General features: G+C 44.0%; 1 long non-coding RNA gene across 2 annotated transcripts in view; it reads right to left on the bottom strand.

The window, feature by feature from the left end:
* LOC140734459 (uncharacterized) overlaps nucleotides 1–19,094 on the bottom strand; it is a 134,303-nt gene that overhangs the window by 51,766 nt on the left and 63,443 nt on the right. The window contains exon 4 of one of the 2 annotated variants that reach the window (XR_012100546.1): nucleotides 3,870–3,959. The exons of the other annotated variant lie outside the window; for it this stretch is intronic. This is a non-coding gene — a long non-coding RNA (uncharacterized lncRNA). The remainder of the gene's footprint in view (nucleotides 1–3,869; nucleotides 3,960–19,094) is intronic. 2 annotated transcript variants of the gene reach the window in all.

Below are 19,094 nucleotides of genomic sequence, written 5' to 3'. Positions count from 1 at the left end.
GTGCCTGTCCAAGAGGCTCTTAAATACCCTTGTTTAAGAGCCTCCACACCATCCATGGCAAGTCATTCCAGACACCCACAACCCTCTGTGTAAAAAGCTTACCCCTGATGTCTCCCCTAAACTTCCCTCCCTTAACTTTGTACATATGCCCTCTGGTGATTGCTATTCGCGCCCTGGAAACAGGTACTGACTATCTACCCTATCTATGCCTCTCATAATCTTGTAGACCTCTATCAAGTCCACTCTGACATGTCTTATCACCAACCTCTCAAAACATTTCATCACTGTGGATGTTAATGCAACTGGACGATAATCATTGAGGCAGGTCACCACAATCTTATTGGGGACCGGTATAATCGATGCCTGCTTGAAGCAGGTGGGTACCCCACACTACCAAAGTGAGAGGTTAAAGATCTCATTGAACCCACCTGCCAGTTGGTCAACACAGGACTTTAGAAAGTGTCAGGTTCCCTTTCTGGTCTAGATGATTTCTATGGGCGCACGCTGCTGAAGACAGCCCGCACCTCAGCTTCAGAGACTGAGATCAAAAGATCTTCAGAAGATGTGAGGGTTCACAATGCATTCTCCATGCTAGATGGTCAAAGTGAGCATAGAAGGCATTGAGCGCATCTGGAAGCAAACCCCAGCGGTCTCCCATGTCACTTGATTTAACTTTGTAGGAGGTGACAGCATTCAAGCCCTGCCACAACTTTAGAGCATCCCTCATTGATTCAAGTTTGATCCAGAATGTCTGCTTCACCCTTGTGATGGCTTTCTGGAGATCATACCTGCACCTCTTGCAGCTTTCCTGATCTCCAGACTTGAATGCCTCTGACCTGGCCTTCTGCAGATCTTGGATCTCATGGTTCATTCAAGGTTTCTGAATGATTTAGTGGGGACATACTCATCTACAACGATGCGATGTGGCTTGCAAATGATGGATGGATCTCTACTCAAGTTGTAGTTGTCACGCCCATGCCATGCTGGCCCTCCTGTTTTTACCACATACAGACCCAATGAGGTTGGTTGTTGTATTTCACTGTATTGGATATCATTCTCATAGGAGTTAACTTTTCTCCAGTATAAGTTCTTAGTTGGATATCTGCAGGCTTCATTTCAGTAACTTTTAAGTGCCATTCAATCTCCTTTTGGGGAATGACTGAGACACTCAAGCCAGTGTCCAATTGCACTTTAATTAATTTGCCGTTGACTTCTGGCATAATCCATATTCGTTGTTTCTTGTTAGTTTTCATATTTTAAATCTCAAGGTTATTCAGTCCTGTGTCACACTCTTCATTATCATATTTTTCATCAGACCATGCAGATTAGTTCTCTTTTTGAAACTGCCACTTGACTTTTTATCTTTATCTCTTTTCTGTGCAGTCCATTTATCTTTGTCTGCCTGACATGCTTTTCATATGCATCCCACTTTATGGCATTTTCTGCAACTTTCCTCTTTAACCCTGCATTGATCTGGTGTATGTGAGCCCCGGCTCTCTTTCATTCCTGACTGCAACTCAGTTGTGCCTGTGTCTGCTGTTTCCATTGATACAGCTATTTCAACTGCTCTTTTAAATGTAAGTTGTGCTTCAGTTAGGAGCCATTATTGAATGATTTTGTAAGATCCCACCAATTAAACAATCTCTCATTGCATCATTAAGACCATCACTGAACTGACAATGCTTAGACAATCAATTCAGCCACACATGCTGAATTGGACTCGCCTTCCTTTTGATTCTGCTTATGAAACCTGAAGCGTTCTGCAATCAACAATGCTTTCAGTTCTAAATATTCCTGCATTACTTTCGTGATATCAGCTAAGTTAATTTCAGCTGCGTTGTTGAAGCAGTCAAGCTTCTAAGCAAAGTGTAAGCCTTTAAACCCAATTCACTCAGCAAAACTGGCATGTGCTTTTCATTTGCTTTAAAATGCTACTCAATTTGCTTAGTATACAATAACCTGTTATCTCTTGTGCAATCAATCATGTCTGTCTTTCTCAAACAAGAGAAAATTTGCATATGCTGGAAATCCAAGCCTCTCTTATCAGAATTCCCTTTTTCCAGCTCTATTTCAGCAACCAACTTCCCATCACTTTATTTCACCACTCCCACTTGTAGGTAGAGCTAAGGAATTAATCACATTTAACGGTGACTCCTTTGCTTGCATCCTCAGAAACAGCTCTATTTCTATCTTTAATATCTCTATATTTCTCTTTCAGGGTTCTTTTGAAGACCCTGACTTGGAGTTACATGCTGGCTTTGGTTCTTTGTGGGAATGGGACCCGCTTTGGGTGTCTCATAAATGGCTATTATTTGAGATACCAAGGACGCAGCCTAGAAGATTAGCACACATTTTGAGTTTTGGATTTCATGGCTTTGGAGCTGGGCGGACTCGTGGTCAATGCCTCTGCAGGGAATCAGTGTGTCATGGGAAGACGGAAGATCAAAAGCAGCGGGCTGGCTGCTAGCTGTGTGCCCAGAGACCAGAGTTCTTGGTGGGCACAGAGCTTGGAAAAAACAATGCAATGGATTTTTAACATCGTAAATCAGCGTGTTGTTTGTAATGTCTTCCCTCTCGTTGTGAAACAGAGACACCTGTTTTTCCTTTATTAGGGAGAGAGAGAGCCTGTGGTGTGTTCAATTACAGGATGAATGAGTGGACTTTGGGGAACTGCAAGTCTGTGTCTTTATTGATACTTTGCTGCATGCTTGAGTGCTCGGTGGGGGATGGCGATGCATTTTTGCTGGTGGGGGAGAAGCACCTTAAAACTGTGCCCTCAGATGTTAGCCATTTCAGCCCTGGGAAAAAGCCTTTGACTATCCACCCAAGCAATGCCTCTCATTATCTTATACACCTCTATCAGGTCACCTCTCATCCTCTGTTGCTCCAAGGAGAAAAAGGCCAAGTTCACTGAACCTATTCTCATAAGGCATGCTCCTCAATCCAGGCAACATCCTTGTAAATCTCCTTTGCACCCTTTCTATGGCTTCCACATCCTTCCTGCAGTGAGGCAACCAGAACTGAGCACAGTACTCCAAGTGGGGTCTGTCCAGGGTCCTATATAGATGCAACATTACCTCTCCGCTCCTAAACTCAATCCCACGATTGATGAAGGCCAATATACCGTATGTCTTCTTAACCACCCAGTCAATCTGCACAGCAGCTTTGAGTGTCCTATGGACTTGGACCCCAAGATTGTTCTGATCCTCCACACTGCCAAGAGTCTTAACATTAATACTATATTCTGCCATCATATCTACTCCTTATCTTTTATTCTCCAGTCCTGCTGAAGAGTCTCAACCCAAAGGTCAACTGTACTCTTTTACGTAGATGCTACCTGGCCTACTGAGTTCCTCCAGCATTTTGTGTGTGTTGTTCATCCATGTTTCTGCTGTAGCCAACCATTTCTGCTTTATTAAAAAATTATGATAATTATCACCCAGTACTCACCATTTATGAATGGGTGAACTTATCTGTTTTCTGCCTTTTTTTTAACTCAACCTTTTCTGTCTCTACCCAAAGAAGTATATGCTGTGCTGCTTTTTTTAAAATCTTGAATGTCTTGTTACACTTTTTTAAACTCAATCGTCATGCTGTGCTGCAACAGGTAGGTAGACATCTTGGGTTCATTTAAAACTTCTTCGTTATGACTGTTAGGTTTATAACTCCAAAACACGTATCTTAGTTTTGTTTTACTTCAAGTGAGGCACACATATATGACATGATGATGGGATGATGCATAATATTCACATACTTTTCCATATAACCCGTAATGAGTTATTTAAATGAACAAGAATGCTTAATTAAATAATATATTTACAATATTACTCAAATTTTGCTGAAATATTAAATATCCAACATCTACTAACCTGCTGCCACTGCACAGCACTGCTCTCCCAACTGCAAACATTCAGTGCGACTGAGAAAATGTGGACTATGTCTCGTATCTCAAAAGCAATCTGTGAAGGAAGGCGTATGTTAATGATTAAATTCACCACATCCTTCACTGCACCAGCAGAAGTTTTCATGGAGTAAGGAAAAAGATATATGATAAACGCCCAGTCAGCATGGCACAAAGCTTAGTCTATTGGGTAACAGTGATCCCTGATTCCGAAGATGCTTCTGAGTCTTGGACTATCTCCAGCAGATACCTCAAGGTATTGGAAAGAAACCACTAAAGCTGAGATTGCAAAATACTTCATATTTAGCGGAGAAAAGGGAAAATGAACCAATGACAGTGTTCTCTTTCAGACCAACATTGAAGTCCTAGTTACAATCAGTATGTTCTTACAGCAACGGCACTTACTTTTCACGCCCAGCATCGTATCCTTAAAACAGTCTATTTTATGCTTTGGCATTCAAAAGAAAATATTCAAGGATATCTCAAAGCTGCTTGAAGAAATGAAGCATCCCAACTGATTCCTAGAAGTTCTGAGCCCTGACCACTCAAAGTGCAGAATGAGCATCCGGGATGATATTGGAAACCTTTAAACCTGTGCAGTAGGAACACAAAGATCCCAGTGTAAACAGTGGAATGACGACACCCCTTCCTAAACTACCACTCACTCACTCCTTCAAACATCCTTTGTACCATGTGTCGATGTGCCTACAGTTCTCACTTCTGCCTCATTTGTCACCTCACCACACATAACACTGGTTTAGTATAAGTCATCCTTGATCCCTAGGAAGGAGTGGGGTGGGGGGGGAAGATGTAATCACATGATTTCAACTTTTTGACCTAATTCCTAGTGCAAGGGGAAATGTGAAAGAAGATGACCCTTTCAACCCCCGAGTATGCTAACTCCTAACAGTGATACTCACATAATCTTATGTCTCAGTTTAATGAAGTCACATGCTGCTACAGGGTTTACAGTCTGACAGCACTTTATAATAAGTGTTTCAGTTTACAATATCATACTTCCTGATTCTCCTAATTAGAGAAGCTCCCAGGTCATGAATGCCATGTATTTTTAAAGTGAGTCTTCACAATGCTTTTGGAGATTCTAATAAGAGGGACAGAGCTGTTTTCAGCATTGAGGACTGTAAGCAAACAAAAGTGGTGATGGTGGAATGGGGAATAATCATGGTCACAATGTGTAATATTCCAATGTTTTGACAATAATGTAGTAAGGTCACTAAGTCAAGAGAACCCATTATTAATTTCAGTTATTCAGTATACCAAGTACCAATGACCCAGTTACCTTCACCCCTTAATGACTTTCAATACTTGTCATGAATAATCAAATCATACACAGATTGCATTTTGTATCCGATGCAGCTATATAGTGTATCCACTCACACTTCCAATTACTTACTTTGTCTTTTCACAGTCAAAAGCACAGTTCATAACAGGGAATGGAGAGAAATAGAAAGACAATAGACATCAAAGCTACTGTTACCATCAAAGCTAATATAAAGCAATAAATAGGATAAACCCTTTTGATGAGGCCAGGGCGCGTGAGAGAGAGAGAGAGAGGGAGAGAGAGAGAGAGAGAGAGAGAGAGAGAGATATATTAGAGTTCATGTTAATCAATTTCCCTTGTTCCTTCATTGTGATGTGTATTCATTATCCAGGGCAAGAGGCATTTTGTTAAACTCAGCTTTTTAGCAGAGCAGACAAAAGTTTCAAGACGTCTATTATTAATTTGTAACCGGTATTATATAACCATTCTCTTGAGAAACTATACTGTACAAGCTCATAAACTCTATTGTTGACTTACTTGAGACTACAACCTAATCAGAACAACGTTGTCTGTTAACCTAGAGCTTCTGCTGTCTGACCTGATTAATGCAGTTGTAAAATCATCACATGCAGATGAGGTAATCACTAGACGACTGGCAAAACATGTATAAATATAATATAAATAAATATTATATAAATATTATAAGACAGTAAGGTTGGGAGCAGTCATAGAGGTGAAGACATAGAATCTACTCCCCAGCCTCAACTTGAGAGAGATCTCTTCCCAGAGTCTTCTTTTGTGTGACAGAGAACATGCTTGTCTGCAATTCATTAGCATAATTTTGTAGTTTGTAAAAATTATACTTATGGCCAGAAATCCTTTGTAGAATTATAATCATTGTTATAATTATTCCTCAAAATAAATGTGTTCCATTTAAAATAAAATAATTGTATTTAATACGCTTCATAAGCTGGAAGTATCTCCTCTTTACTTGAGAGGGGAGAACTTATGGCTTGAAATAGTGATCATTAACAGCCAAACCTCTTCACAAAAGAGACTAAAGTAGTTAAATAAATTAGTCTTTGCATTATAGGTTGATATAGTATAATTTTCCTAAAGTGAGGGCACTTTTAGACACCTAGAAATATCAAACTTAAAGTATTGGCTTAATTTAGGACTCTAGAATAGGTACACTCAATATAATCACAGTTGGCACCCAATGTAGGACATACTATATTTATAAAAAGGTTTAAATTATTAGTATCAATTTGCAGTTGTGCACACTTGATAAGTGCTACAGCACAGCACACTACCATAAATGGCTGACATCATGGTTCTAGTAACTGCTCTGGCAAATGTTGGTGATATTATGAATGTGTTAGTACTACAGCAGAAAAATGGAATAATAGATTTTATCTCTTCAAATTGAGCAAGATGGATGGGAAACACAGAGGAAAGCCACTTACGTACTTGTCCATGTGGAAGACTATCTGTATTATTATTAACTTGACCATTAATACATATTTACTGCAGACCAGTTATACACCTATGGTAATAATTTAATCAAAACAAACTGTCAGGATGGACTTGCTATGCCAAGGGAGACTAGCGGTTTGGAAGTAAATAAGCAACGAATAAAAGTTAACTAGTATGATGTTTTAAGAATACCCCTACACACCACTAAACCCAATCCTAAAGGATTTCCAACACTGCAAATATGAGGTTGATTGTGAAGGTAAGGTTAGAGTATTGCACTGAAGAAAGATAACAAACAAAAACCTTCCACTAGTAAGTGGGAAGAACTGATTCGAGAAGTCCACCAAGGAATTGGGCTCAATAATGGTGATGGACAAAACACTGATGGAACATTGGCCATGTTCTACTGGTGGCCCTAAATGTTGCTTCATTGCAAATGATAAAGAATGGAGGAATCACAAGATGGCTTTCTAAGAGAAAAATAAAATCAAAGGCATCGATGCAGATGTGACAGATTGATTATATAAGACAATTTCTGGCATAACAAGGCAACCCATCTTTTTAGAAACCAAATAAGTATATTCTTGTGATATTTGACATTTGTACGGGACATACATGGTTCGTCCTCACCACTTCTTGTTGCGAGACCATTATCATCACAGGACTCCAAGACTCATGCTGGCATTTCTGCTTATTTACATGTAGACAGAGGGTCCTCCTTCATGGGTAAATGCTTAAAAGCCATGAGTGAACAAGTAGGAATGTAAGTAGAGTACAGCACTCCATTCCATGTGCAATTGAATGGGGCAGAGGACAGAAGGAATCAGGAAATTAAAAGAGGCCTGGTAAAACGTAACTTCCCTAGAGGTGAAGATAGTCCTCAGAGCAGAGGCAGTCTTTGCTGATGTGGTTGACTTCATTGGTATAACCTCCGGCCACTTGAAATGAGCATCCACAGCAATCATGAACAAGGAGTCCATGAATGGCTCAGCAAAGTCAATATGTACTCTTTGCCATGGTGAAAGTCATCACTCCTACGGGTGTAACGGTGTATTTTGAACTTCTTGGCATCCTGAACAGTTTTCGGCCAAGTCTTTGATCTATTTATCTATTCCCTCCTCAAACACCTTCTGATTAGCATTAAGGAGCTGTGTCAGTCTCTGGTTAGTGCTACCATTTGGGCTGCCATTGCCTGTTGAATGACATACTGAGAGCTTTGATTGAGTCCCAGTCTAGTTGGATTTTTCTCAACTATTCACGTCTGAAAAGTGCTGACCCTCCACTTTTAAATGCATAAAGCTCTAGCTGTTGTGTATGGCTTCCATACATCACACTTTCTGTTTACCTTTGGGAGACACTTTTTTGCCTGTGTAAGTCTTTGGCATCACTAAGGTCTTTTCCAATGGTATTTTAGAAAACAGTCTGTTAGAGTCGGCTTCTGGAATTACAGACAAACCTGATCCTATATCCAGTTCCATTTTCAGTTTTACACTGGACACACCTATTGTGATCCAAATGATTTTGTGATCGGCTTCAATTATATTAGGCAGTTAAAGGCATAACAGTTCACCTTTGTCAAGCTCTTTGTTGTCTGATTCTGTTTTACATTTGATAACTTTAGCATTTACTTAGTTCTGTGTTTGAGACTTTTCACTCAATTGTGCTTTGTGTCCGTCTCGCACACTTTCCCTCTGTGACCTTATCCGTGACACTTCTTCAGACTTTTCCTTTGAACCAACAGTCATTTGCATCATGGGAGGATTTGCCACATTGGTAACATCTTTGGTTTTTGCACCATTCAGGGACATTTGGTGCATTTCACATTCTAACCTCCTTTACTGTAGTTCTGCATCCTTTGCTGCAGTCTCTAACAATATTGCAATGGTCAATGCCCTTTCTAAGGTTAGGTCTCTTTCGAATAGTAGACTCTTTTGAGTACTTTGACTGCGCATGCCACATACAAGCCTGTCCCTTAATGCATCAGAAACTCCATCTCCCAAAGTAACAGCAGTAGGAAAGTCTGCATAATTCTGCAATATATTCAGAAATGCTTTCATCTTTTGACTGGTCTTTTTGTAAAATCTAAATCTCTCATCTATTACCAGTGGTTTAGGGCTCAAGTGATTTTATAAAATTGTAACAATCTCATTGAATGTCTTGCTTCCTGGCTTTCCAGGGGTTACTAAATTGCGTAAGAGACTGTATATTCTTGCACCCATTAAGCTAAGAAGCATAGGGGTTTTCTTTTGCTCCTCCACATTATTCGTGTTACAATACAGTTCCACACTCTCGATATTCGACACCCAGCCTTCATTCATGCTACCAAACTCGTCATCTAACCCAATTGAAGCTATTGCTACATTATTTTCACTTTAAATTGAGTGTGTGTTTCACTGTGTACTACGCCTTTGTTAGTGCCTGTGATGGCTTTCTCAAGGGTCAACCTACCCTTCATCTGCTATCGCCTTCCAACACATTCCTTGTGTTTATTGCTTGTACAGTACGTTTCCACCAATCAACCACCAGCATTTTTTCTCTCGGCCCTCTCCTCTACCTCACCACCTGGCTCCATCTTCCATCATTCTTTAGCTCACCTGGTTCCATCAATCACCTACTAGGCCCTCCCTCTCTCCTCTTTATACTTCCTCCACACTCTCAGTCCTGATGCAGGGACAAGACCCAAAATATAGACATTCACCTTGCCTCAAGAGATGCTGTCTGTTTTTTTCTGGCTCCAGAGTTAAGCATTTATGGTGTTTTGTGTCTCCCACACAGATTCATGTGTCTTCTTCGACAGTCCCTCAGGACGGAGGATGGCTTGCTTCCTGTGGTGAACTACATATACCTGTCTGGACAACCCCCCCCCGCTGACTGCTCCTGTGGCTCCTCCCACAGACCCCGGTATAAAGGCGATTGAGGCCTGAGCCCAGCCCTCAGTCTCCAGGAAGTAGTATGGTGGTCAATTGCTGCTTGTTCTTTCTTCCAGTCAATAAAAGCCAATATCTCGCCTCACGTCTCAGAGAGTTATTGACGGTGCATCAATTTTATTGACTGTAAGTTTAAACCATGGACAGCATTTTACGTCCGGAAAAATTAGACCTTGATCCGCAAGACTCCGAAGCAGCTCTTGCCTTTGAACTCTGGCTTGCATGTTTCCAATCATACTTGGAACAGATTCCAGTGACTGAGCCTGCCACAAAGTACAAAATATTACTATCTAGAGTAAGTTCGAAAGTATTCTCCCTTATCAGGGACCTACCGACCTACCAAAGGGCACTGGACGCCCTTAAAAGACAGTACCTGCGGCCGGTGAACACTGTCTACGCAAGACATCGCTTAGCGACGCGGCAACAGTGGGCTGGAGAGTCGAGCGCCGAGTTTCTCTGAGCCCTACAGACACTCGTCTGAACTTGCGACTGCAAAGCTCTGACGGCGGAGCAACATTCGGAGCTGCTAGTATGAGATGCCTTTGTTACGGGGATCAGGTCAGTGTATGTGTGCCAGCGGCTGCTGGAAAATGCTGATCTTACCTTACGCTCGGCGATCGAGACGGCCGACATGCTGGAGGCTGCTCTGCACAACGCTGACACTGTCCAGCCGCACGATCCCCTGCCGGTCCCGTGGACACCTCAGACCCCGCCGCCGCCAGTTCCTGTGAGCGAATTCACCACCGCCGCTGCCAGTTGTGATTCCACGAACTCCCTGAACCTGACCACAGCGGCGGCCAGTCGCAAGTACGTGCAGTGTTACTTCTGCGGACTCGAAAAGCACCCCCGAAAACGCTGCCCGGCCCGAGAAGCGACCTGCTCCCGCTTTGGGAAGAAGGGCCATTTTGCCAAGGTCTGTAAGTCTAAACCACGAGCGGGGTCAGGCAGCGCTGCGTGTGAGGCATGGGGGCCGCCATCTTGGTCGCCACCATCTTGCCTGTCCACCTCGTGCGAGGCATGGGGGCCGCCATCTTTGTCGGTGCCACCTCGCCCCACCCCGACCCACCGGTGCTTACCAGGCACCAAGACGGCAGTTCAACTCTGGCCTCTGTAACCCTCGACCAAAGCGCCCCACACCAGCTTGCAAAGTCAATGATGGATGTCCTGGTGGAGGGGCACAGGACTAGCTGCCTGTTTGACACAGGCAGCACTGAGAGTTTTATTGACCCGGACACGGTGCAACGCTGCGGACTCGTGACACGGCCGGTAAGCCAGAGGGTCACCATGGCTTCTGGGTCGTATTCCACAGACATCCGGGTGGATTGTGTAGCGACATTGGTGGTGCAGGGCACAGAATATCGGAACTTTGCGCTACTGGTCATGCCTCAACTGTGCGCGCCTGTGCTATTGGGGCTGGACTTCCAGAGCCACCTCGAAAGTGTGACTATGGCATATGACGGGCCCCTCCCACTACTCACTGTCAGGAATCCTCAGTTTTGTGGGACTTCGTCATATACCCCGCTACTGACCACACACACACACCGATCCGCACATCCCACCCAGCACCATGCCGACAGCTGCGCTACTGACACCACTTGCAGCCTCTCCACCCCCAAGATCCCTCCCCCAGCGCTGTTCGCCAACCTGACCCCCGACTGTAAACCGGTGGCAACTAAAAGCAGGAGGTACAGCGCGGGGGACAGGGCCTTCATTCAGTCGGAGGTGCAGCGGCTGCTCAGGGAGGGGATCATTGAGCCAAGCACAAGTCCTTGGAGGGCCCAGGTGGTTGTTGTTCAGACCGGGCAGAGAAATAGGATGGTCGTGGACTATAGCCAGACCATCAATAGGTTCACGCAGCTTGACGCGTACCCCCTACCCCGCATCGCGGATATGGTCAACCAGATAGCTCAGTACAAGGTGTACTCGACAATAGATCTGAAATCCGCTTATCACCAGCTCCCCATCCGCCCGGAGGACCGCCCCTACACCGCCTTCGAGGCGGGCGGCAGGCTCTATCACTTCCTGCGCGTCCCCTTTGGTGTCACAAATGGTGTCTCTGTCTTCCAGAGGGAAATGGACCGGATGGTGGACCAGTGCCAACTGAAGGCCACATTTCCTTATTTGGATAATATCACCATCTGTGGTCACGACTGGTCAGATCACAACACCAACCTCCAATGATTTTTCCAAGTGGCCAAAGCCCTGAACCTTACTTATAACAGGGACAAGTGTGTGTTCGGAACCACCCGGCTCGCTATGTCGTGGAGAACAGGGTCATTGGCCCTGATCCCAACCGTATGCACCCCCTGTTAGAACTCCCTCTTCCCACCACCCTCAAAGCCCTCAGACGGTGCCTGGGCTTCTTTTCCTATTACGCCCAATGGGTCCCTCATTAGATAGATAGATAGATACTTTATTCATCCCCATGGGGAAATTCAACTTTTTTCCAATGTCCCATACACTTGTTGTAGCAAAACATACATACAATACTTAACTCAGTAAAAAAATATGATATGCATCTAAATCACTATCTCAAAAAGCATTAATAATAGCTTTTAAAAAGTTCTTAAGTCCTGGTGGTTGAATTGTAAAGCCTAATGGCATTGGGGAGTATTGACCTCTTCATCCTGTCTGAGGAGCCCGCCCCCTGGTCAAGTCCACCACATTTCCCCTCTCTGCTGAGGCCCACGCGGCCTTCAGCTGCATTAAAGGGGATATTGCCAAAGCAACGATGCATGCGGTGGACGAGACCATTCCCTTCCAAGTAGAGAGTGACGCCTCTGATTTCGCGCTGGCTGCTACCCTCAATCAGGCAGGCAGGCCGGTAGCATTCTTTTCTCGTACCCTTCAAGGCCCTGAAATTCGGCACTCCGCGGTGGAGAAAGAAGCCCAGGCCATAGTGGAAGCTGTTAGGCACTGGAGGCACTATCTCACCAGCAAAAGGTTCACCTTGCTGACCGACCAGCGCTCAGTTGCGTTCATGTTTAGCAACCAACAGCGGGGCAAAATCAAAAATGATAATATTTTGTGGTGGAGAATAGAACTCTCCACCTACAACTATGATATCCTGTACCGGCCTGGAAGGCTCAATGAGCCCCCTGATGCCCTATCCCGGGGTGCGTGTGCCAGCGCACAGCTCGACCAGCTATACGCCCTCCATGCACATCTTTGCCACCCGGGGGTCACCCGATTTTATTATTTCGTGAAAGCCCGGAACCTGCCGTACTCCCTTGAGGAGATCAGGACGATGACCAGGGACTGCCAAGTCTGCACTGAGTGCAAACCGCACTTCTACTGTCCTGAAAAGGTGCAACTTATCAAGGCCACCCGCCCCTTTGAGCGACTGAGTGTCAACTTTAAGGGCCCCCTTCCCTCCACCGAATGCAATGTCTACTTTCTCAACATTATCGACGAGTACTCGCGGTTCCCCTTTGCCATCCCCTGCCCCGATACCACAGCCACGTCCGTCATAAAAGCCCTGCGCCAGCTCTTCACTCTGTTCGGATATCCCTGCTATATCCACAGTGATAGAGGGTCCTCCTTTATGAGTGATGAGCTGTGCCAGTACCTGCTGGCTAGGGGCATTGCTACTAGTAGGACCATGAGCTATAATCCCCGGGGAAATGGACAGGTGGAGAGGGAGAATGCCACAGTGTGGAAGGCCACACTTCTAGCCCTTAAGTCAAAAGGGTTGCCGGTCTCTCGATGGCAGGAGGTCCTCCCCGAGGCACTCCACTCTATCCGCTCCCTGTTATGTACGTCCACCAATGCCACCCCTCACGAGCGCCTATTCTCTTTTCCCAGGAAGTCTGCCACTGGGACCACCCTACCAGCTTGGCTGACATCCCCAGGGCCAGTGCTGCTCCGGAAACATGTAAGGAGCAATAAATACTCCCCGCTGGTCGAGAGGGTTCACCTTCTATATGCGAACCCCCAGTATGCCTACGTGGTCTTACCAGAGGGGCGGGAGGACACGGTCTCCGTCCGCGACCTGGCGCCCGCAGGAGCAGCAGACCACTACCCCGAACGCTCCACGGTAAGTATGAACCCTGTACCCGAGGTGACACAGCGCACACCGAGCCCTACACAGACTCCTCATGACACTCCTATACCAGGCGTCTCGCACACGCATATACCAGGTGCCTCGCACACACATGAGGGATCACTAACGCCTAGTTGGCTGACACCTGCAGTTAGGCTGGAACCAGCACAACCACCGTCTCCGGTGCAATCACCACCGGCACCTGTGCAATCACAGCCGGTGCTACGTAGATCGCAGCGACAGATTCAACCACCTGATAGACTTAACCTGTAAATATACTTGTAAGAAACTTCGCCCCATGGGGACTCTCTTTTAAAACGGGGGGGGGGGGGGGGGTGAATGTGGTGAACTACATATACCCGTCTGGGCACGCCCCCTGCTGACTGCTCCTGTGGCTCCTCCCACTGACCGTGATTCCTCCCACAGACCCCGGTATAAAGGCGATTGAGGAATTGAGGCCTGAGCCCTGCCCTCAGTCTCCAGGATGTAGCATGGTGGTCAATTGCTGCTTGTTCTTTCTTTCGTCAATAAAAGCCGATATCTCGTCTCACATCTCAGAGAGTTATCAATGGTGCATCACTTCCACTCTGAATTTGTAGGGTCTGTTGTGAATGATAAGACCAATGTGGGTGCAGACACTGGCTGATAAGGCAGATGGGTGGTTTGTGAAGTGCTGCACTACTTTTGCCATTTGCCCAGAGCTTCTTCATTCTCCCAGTGCATTGACTTGAGATTCTCACTGCCATCTTGAATAACCTTTCACTATTTTGAGCATTCATAGTTCAAAGGGATGCTTCATTTTCCTTTGAGCACATTTTCCTTTGTCTGCCTAGTAATCCTTTACCACGACAGAATGCCTGCTTCTGGTGAATAGGCATGTAAACAAAGCGCCTACAGTGATGTGTAAGTATAACTAGGAACTTTCAGCTAAGGATGGTAGCTCAGGAGAGGACTTTGCTGCTGTTCTTTAATCTTCCAGTGAACTTTGATGATATTGTCGAGTCTACATAACTGAAGGCGCTTGATATTGAAAGAACTTCAATTACTCTGAGCATAAGGATAAAAACTTGGAGCTACTTATTCAAAATTTTATTTGGAAATAGCATCCCTGCACCAGACTTGAAATGTAGAAAAGGAACTTCTATGTCCATGAATAATCAGGAACTGAATTTTGTGATGGTGCTTCCATAATAAGCAATTTGTGGAACCTGAATTGAGATCTCAATGGGGGCACCATAGATTTCGTATAAGTAAATCTATGTTCTTCCCACCCTCTTCCCTATGGCATTCTTAACATATTTTTTTCTCTGAACTTGTTGTTTGGAAGACTTCACGTGCAGGGACCTGAAATCAAAAGCTCAGTCACTGGTAGAAAGGTTAATTTCATTGTCATTTTCAATCACTACTCTCTTCTGCATCAAAATACATGCCCTACTTAATCACTCATGATCCTTGTGGTGCTAATCCAGCTATAAATGAAAGACAAGTTATCTTAAGACATAGACTTTCTTCACCAACTGTCAAAGTGAGCTACAGTATCCCAACATTGAACAAATTAATTTCTCACACCAGCTTCCCATTAATTTAGTTCTTGTGTAAGTTTTCACCAGCTTTGCTTTTGGAAGTGGAGGACACTCAACAGCTTGCTAGTTACCTTAGGCAAAGACCCTATTGAGGTCTTACTGCTCTCTGTGTATTGTTTAAGCTGACACACCTATATAAAATGGAGAAGTATACTTGGTGGGGCTTGTACTACTGATGTAAGTGCTTTGAGTTAGTCATGTCTATTTGAATCAACATTTTTTATTGTAGCCATTGACATCATCAATAGGCCCTATTTTGCCATTTGTGGGCTTGGAAGGACCTTTCTGCATTCAACCAGCAGCACAAGAGGCTGCAGATGCTGGATCCTGCATCAACAAATACTGTAAGAGGTGGGGAACTCAGCAGGTCAGACAGCATCCATGGAGGGAAATGGACAATTAATGTCTTGGGTCAAGAACTTTCATCTGAACTGAATTTCCTTTAGCTTCTTGTTTTTAACATCATAGGCCTGAAACTATAGTGTAGAGCAAATCATGGCCTACATTGTGGACAAGAGTCCAATAGCCAAATTCAACAGAGTCTAAGGGAGTCTGTGTCTTATACCGGGCATCATAAGTGCAATTGCATTCCTGAAAGTTCATGTAAATGTCAAGTACATTCTAACCACCACCAAGAAATGTTAAGTGAATACAATCACAACTTGCTCAACTTGTTTACACACCTGATAGTACGAGATGTTATAACATTGCTGTTTTCAGAGACCACATTGAACAATCAACTAAATGCAATTTGAAATAGTCAGTACTTGCAGACTTTTACACAGACAGGGGTAGATGTCTGCACCTCTCTGCTGGGAGTGGAGCTAGAAGGTAATACAGTAAGAACATTTAAGAGACTCTTAGATAGGCACATGGGTGTAAGAAAAATGTAGAGTCATGGGCTACTTAGGGGGGACCCTCACCTCTTCTCACCTGCCTATCACCTCGCCCTGCTGCCCTTCCTTCTTTCCTTTTTCCCATGGTCTACTCTCCCTTCCTATCAGATTCCTTCCTCTCTAGCCCTTTACTTTTCCCACCCACCTGGCTTCACCTATCGTTTTCTAGCTATCCTTATTTTTCTTGCAACTGTCTGCTCTCTACAAATTTGCTCCTCCAAATATCACTGACTATTGGGTGGTCTCTCATATAATTCCATTAACATGGTCATCTGTTTCTTATTCCTCAGTTCCACCCATATAACCTCAGTGGACATGTCCTTCAGGCAGTCCTGTATGAACACCGCTGTGAGATTTATGTACACTGCTCATCATAGCCAAACATAATTTGCAATCCCTGTGTTGCAACAACAGCTTGAAAACTTCATGTGTATTTTTTCAAAGCTTCACTAAACTGCATTAGGCTCAGTCTGGAATCTCAAGTAGTAGAAGGATGATATTTCAGTTCTTTCATTACTGTGTGAAGTTTGATATAATGCAAACATTATTTTTGTATGTATGGCAAAACAATGTAGCAGATGTTATTGTTTGTCTGTAAATATTAACCACACTGAATGGGAATGGCATTATTCAAAGGATCTAAATACTAAACTTAAATTATGCCAGCAGTCCTTAACAATGCAAACTAGATTTAGCTACAGGTCTCCTAACTCATCATGTGCAACATCCTGGGAGATACGATGGTTAGCTAGCTTGAAAAAAAAAATGCTTTACAGGACACACAAAATGTTGCAGAAACTTAGCAGGTCAATTAGCAACTATAGAAATAAATAGTTGTCGTTTTGGGCCGAGACCCTTCTTCACCTGGGTCAACCTGCCCTCATCTGCTATCGCCTTCCAACAAATTCTCTGTCTATCCCCCTCTCTCTCCCCCCCCCCACACACATTCTGAACTTTTATTTACTCTCACATTCCTTCTCCACTCTCTTTAACTCCAAAATACAGGGATGTTCACAAACACTCTCTCTCTCTCTCTCTCTTTCTCTCCCTCTCCCTCTCCCTCTCCCTCTCCCTCTCCCTCATGAGAATCTGTTGAGCCCAGAAATCTGAAAGATAGAATGATGTCTCAGTGTTTGGAGTGTGATGCTGGCAGTGAGTCTTCAGTGATACTGCAGAAATATGTGCAGCAGCCTGGAAAATATTGTAATCCAAGTGTGATTGGCCATTTAAATAGCAGAGATCCAGAAAAAATGGCATCAATAAAGGCTTGTTGTTCTGTGACTAAAATTACTGCTGTTTTTTAGATGTCTGAGACTAAAAATCAGATCGGCAGTTTAAAAACAGGCATGGCACTATTATTGATATCATTGGGAATCATGATTCTAGTGTGAGCAGAAACTGAACAGGAAGTTGAAAGATCAAGTTTCCTGAGTGGCACTGAGAGGCGTGGAAATAGGTACAATTTAGCCTTTTTATTCTGTTTTAAACTTAACTTCAACAGACAGCAATGATTTCCTCAGAGTGATGAGAACCAATCTCTGGGCCACCATCACCACCAGCTCCTCAGGATCACGAATAGTAGACAAGACGTGAGGCCGTTTCAATATTTACAAATGCCGGAGGAACTCAGTTGGTTAGGCAGCATCAATGGAGGGGGGAAAAAAGTCAATGTTTTGTGCTGAGACCCTTCATCAAGCCCTGGGACCCGTTATCAACTCAGTGCTTGCATAATATACTATTCTAATCTTAATCTTGAATCAAGAATTATAGTAGTGTGGCAAGCATTTGGTTCATAATGACAGGTGAGGAAGCTCGTTAACTAAACAACCATTTTATTGTGATAAACACAAAACAGTTCGGGCACCATGACCCAGAGAGTGAACCCAACCGGTCTCACACAGACGGGGGAGGTGACCATCACACACACCGGTTACAGTTAGGGTGACCCACAAATACACAAGCAAATAACTGTATAGCCCAGGCTAAAATGTAACAATAAATGAACTGGAATTTCCCACATAATCCCACAAAAACATCTTAACCCAAGAACAATAAACAGTGCTAGTCATTAGAAATGCCCTCCCCCCCCCCCCCCACCCCAGAGCATCAGGGTAGCGTCTCTGTGATGGTCACTCCTCTCTCCATGGCACTGAGGCTATGAAGAATGCCCTGGTTGCCGTGTTCCAAGCCCATGAAAATGATGAACTGATAATCAAGGCTTTGGGCCTACTCTAGGCTGCTTCAGGGTTCGGATCTGAGGACTCGATCTGGTTTGGAATGCTGTTGTTGGCTTCAATTGTTTGCATGATTTATGCTTTTCTCCCTCTTGTGCGTCGAGTGTTCGTCTTTTAATTTTTTTTGGTAATTGGGTTCTTTCAAATATCTTGCTTTGTGGCTACATATATATAATTACATGGTTATATAATTTATACATTCTTTGACAATAAATGTACTTTGAATCTTTGAGATTACAGATGTACACACAGTGACCACTTTATTAGGTACGGGGTGGAACCAGGTGTGGTCTTCTGCTGTTGTAGCCCATCCACTTCAAGGTTAATCATGTTGTGTACTCAGAGATACTCTCTGCTCACCGCTGTTGTAAGGCATGGTTACTTGGGTCACTATCACTTTCCTGTCAGCTTGAGCCAGTCTGGCCATTCTTCTCAGATTTCTCTTATTAACAAAGTGTTTTCACCCTCAGAACTGTCACTCACTGCATGTTTTAGGATTTTCACACAAAATCTGTAAACTCTAAAGACACTTGTACATGAAAAGTTCAGGAGATCAGCAGTTTCTAAGATACTCAAACAACCCCATCTGCCACCAACCACCATTCCACAGTTAAAGTCACTTTGACCACATTTCTTCCCCATTCTGATATTTGGTCTGAACAACAACTGAACGTTTTGATTACATCTGCATGCTTTAATGCATTGAGTTTCTGTCACATAATTAGCTGAGTAAATATTTGCATTAACAAGCAA

This window comes from Hemitrygon akajei, chromosome 10 (assembly GCF_048418815.1).
Source record: "Hemitrygon akajei chromosome 10, sHemAka1.3, whole genome shotgun sequence".
Classification (NCBI taxonomy): domain Eukaryota; kingdom Metazoa; phylum Chordata; class Chondrichthyes; order Myliobatiformes; family Dasyatidae; genus Hemitrygon; species Hemitrygon akajei.
This window is presented reverse-complemented; position numbering and strand designations above follow the sequence as displayed.